Consider the following 4,290-nt stretch of genomic DNA (forward strand, 5'->3'; position numbering starts at 1 on the left):
GATTAAAAAAAAAAAAAAGAAATCCAAAGATACTTGGAGACAAATAAAAATGAAAACACAACAAAAAAAATCTGTGGGACATGGCAAAAGTAGTACTAAGAGGAAAATTCATAGCAATACAGGCCTACCTTAAGAAACAAGAAAAAGCTCAAATAAACAATCTAACCTTACACTTAAAAGAACTACAAAAAGAATAACAAGTAAAGCCCAAAGTGAGCAGAAGGAAGGAAATAATAACGATCAGAGTGAAAATAAATGAAATAGAGTCTAGAAAAACAATACAAAAGATTAATAAAACCAGGAGCTGATTCTTTGAAAGGATAAACAAAATTGATAAACCAGACTAATCAAGAGAAAAAGAGAGAGGACTCAAATAAATAAAATCAGAAATGAAAGAGGAGAAGTAACTACGGACTCCACAGAAATACAAAAGATCATAAGAAAATACTACGAGCAATTAGATGCCAACAAATTGGACAATCTAGAAGAAATGGATACATTCCTAGAAACATTCAATCTCCCAAGACTGAGTCAAGAAGAAACAGAAAATCTAGACTAACCAATTACCGCCAACAAAATTGAATCAGTAATCAAAAAACTTCCCCCAAAAAAAGTTGTTGACTGACTGACTTTATAGGTGAATTTTACCAAACATTCAAAGAAGAATTAGTCTACGGTCATGCCACCCTGAATACACGCGATCCCGTCTGATCTTGGAAGCTAAGCAGGGGTTGTGCCTGGTTAGTACCTGGATGGGAGACCACCTAGAAAGACCGGGTGTTGTAGGTGTTAAAAAAAAAAAACAAAACAAAACTTAAGAATTCAAAGAAGAATTAAACCTATTCTTCTCAAACTATTCCAAAAAATTCAAGAAGGAAATCTCCCTAATTCTTTTTATGAAGCCTCCATTACCTTAATTTTAAAAGACATTACCAAAAAAAAAAACTATAGGCCAATATCCCTTATGAATATTAATGTAAAAATCCTCAACAAAATATTAGTAAACTGAATTCAGCGATACATTAAAAATATTATACACGATGATCAAATTGGATTTATTCCTGGGATGCAAGGTTGGTACAATATCTGCAAATCAATTAATGTGATACACCACATTAACAAATTGAAAGATAAAAATCATATGATCATATCGATAGATGGAGAAAAAGCATTTGACAAAATCCAGCATCCATTTATAATAAAAACTCTCAGCAATGTGTTAATAGAGACGACATAACTCAACATAATGAAGGCCATATATAACAAACTTACAGCTAACATCATACTCAATGGAGAAAGGATAAAAGCATTTTCCTTAAAATCGGGAAAAACACAACGATGACTACTTTCACCACTTATGTGAATTAGACATCTAGCCACATCAATAAGACAAGAAAGAGAAATCAAAGGTATCCAAATTGGAAGAAAGAAGTAACTGTCATTATTTGCAGATGACATGATATGATACAGAGGGAACCATAAAGATTCCACAAAAATATAAAAAAACTTAGAACTAATCGATGAATTCAGTAAACTAGCAGGATACAAAATGAATACTCAAAAGTCAGTTGCATTTTTAGACATTAATGATGAACTTTCAGAAAGAGTAATTAAGAAAATAATACCATTTACAAATGCATCGAAAACAATAAAATACCTAGGAATCAAGTTAACCAAGGAGGTAAAAGACCTGTTCTCAGAAAATTATAAATCATTGAAAAAGAAATTGAAAAAGATACAAATAAATGTATATACTGTGCTCATGGGTAGGAAGAATCAACATTATTAAAAAAGCCATACTACCCAAAGCTCGATAGATTCGATGCAATCCCTATAAAAATACCAATGGCATTTTTTGAAGAACTAGAACAAATAATCCTAAAATTTATATGGAACCATAAAAGATCCCAAATAGCCATGGCAATCTTGAGAAAGAAGAACAAAGTTGGAGGTATCACACTCCCTGATATCAAACTATACTACAAGGCTACAGTAATCAAAACAGCATGGTATGGGCATAAAAACAGATACATCGATCAATGAAACAAAATAGAGAACCCAGAAATAAATCCACATCTATATGCTCATTTAATATATGACAGAGGAGGCAAGAATATACAATGGAGTAAAGAGAGTCTCTTCTATAAATGGCGTTGGGAAAATTGGACAGATACATGCCAAAAAAAAAAAGAAAGAAAGAAAGAAAGAAATTGGACCACCTTCTTACACCATATACAAAAATAGACTCAACATGGATTAAAGATTTAAACGTAAGACCTAAAACCATAAAACTTCTAGAAGAAAACATAGGCAGTAAACTCTCTGATATTGCTAACAGTAATTTCTTTTTAGATATTCCTCTTGGGCAAAGGAAACAAAAGAAAAAATAAACAAATGGGAGTATATCAAACTAAAAAGTTTTTGCACAGCGAAGGAAACCATCGACAAAATGAAAGGACAAGTTGCTGAATGAGAGAAGATATTCACTTATGATACACTTGATAAGGGGTTAATATCCAAAATATATAAAGAACTCATATAACTCAACAAAAGAAAATAACAAATAATCCAATTAAAAAATGGGCAGAAGACCCGAATAGATATTTCCCCAAAGAGGAAATACAGATGGCCGATAGACATATGAAAAGATGCTCAAGGTCACTAATCATCAGAGAAACGCACATGAAAACCACAATGAGATATCATCTCACACCTGTCAGAATGGCTATCATCAATAAATCAAAAAACAAGTGTTGGCAAGGATGTGGAGAAAAGGGAACCCTCATACACTGTTGGTGGGATTGCAAAGTGATAGAGCCACTATGGAAAACAGTCTGGAAGTTCTTCAAAAAATTAAAAATGGATTTATCTTTTGACCCAGCAATTGCACTTTTGGGTATTTATCCAAAGAAAACCAAAACGATAATTCGTAAAGATCTATGCATCTCTATGTTCATAGCAGTGCTATTCACAGTAGCCGAGATATGGACCTAAATGCCCATCAATAGACAATTGGATAAAGAAGTTATGGTTCATATATACAATGGAATACTACTACTCAGTCATAAAAAAATAAAATAAAATCCTACCATTTGCAACGACATGGATAGACCTAGAGATTATTATGCTGAGCGAAATAAGTCAAACAGAGAAAGATAAATACCATATGATTTCATTTATATGCAGATTCTAAAGAACGAAAAGAACAAACTAATCAAAAACAGACTCACAAATATAGAGGACAATCTGGTGACAACCAGAGAGGAGGGGGTTGCAGGGCTGGGAGAAAGGAGTGAAGGGTTAAAGAAGTACAAATTAGTAGTTGATAGATGGTCACGGGGATGGGGAGCATGGCATAGGAAATGCAGTCAGCAGCAATGGAATGGCTAGGTGGAGAGCCAGAGGGAAAATAAAGTATTTAGGGGGATCATTTCATAAACTATATAAATGTCTAACCAATGTACTGTATAGTTAAAACTAATAATAAAAATGAAATGCTAAAAAAAAAAACAAAAAACACTGATCATCTAGGTTAACATGATGTACTGGTATTTTAATTTCAATATGGCACTACTTTATATTTTATTATTCATTTCTAAGATGAAATATAAAATTTGATTTTATTATTATTAAAAATTCCAACTACTGAAAAAAAATATTTGCAAATCAAATCCAGCATTATATAAAAAAGATAATACATCATAACCAAATGAGGTTTATCTCAGGAATCCAAAGTTGGTTCAACATTCAAAAAGCAATTAGTGTAATTCATCACATGAAAAAAAAATGAGAAAAATCATATGATTTTTCTCAATGGATACAGGAAAAACATTTTACAAAATTTAACACCCATTCACGATGTATTTAAAAAGCATTCATCCAACTAGAAATAGAAGGAAACATTCTCCATTTGATAAAGAGCATCTATTTAAAAACCTATAGCTAACATCATTTTTAATGGTAAAACAACACTTTTTCCTTAAGATCAAGAATAAGGCAAGAATGTCCAGTATCACCGCTTCTATTCAACATTTTTCTAGAAGCCCTAGTTAATATTATAGGGCAAGAAAAATAAATAAAAGGCATAAAGATTACAAGGGAAAGAAATAAAACTGTCGGTATTTGCAAATATGATTGTGTACATAGGAAAACGTATAAAAGCTACAGAAAGCTCACCAGAATTAATGAGTTTAGCAATATTTCTAGGTACATGGTCAATATATAAAAGTCAACTAAGTTTTTGTATACTAGCAATGAACAACTGGAAAGTAAAATTTAAAAACAACACCA

The 4,290-nt window shown here is 31.8% G+C and overlaps 1 pseudogene; it reads left to right on the forward strand.

The window, feature by feature from the left end:
* The first annotated feature begins 669 nt into the window (after positions 1–669).
* LOC112481593 lies at positions 670–789 on the forward strand (annotated as a pseudogene).
* The last annotated feature ends 3,501 nt before the right edge of the window (positions 790–4,290 follow it).

The sequence above is a fragment of the Pteropus alecto genome, unplaced genomic scaffold (assembly GCF_000325575.1).
Source record: "Pteropus alecto unplaced genomic scaffold, ASM32557v1 scaffold44, whole genome shotgun sequence".
Taxonomy (NCBI): domain Eukaryota; kingdom Metazoa; phylum Chordata; class Mammalia; order Chiroptera; family Pteropodidae; genus Pteropus; species Pteropus alecto.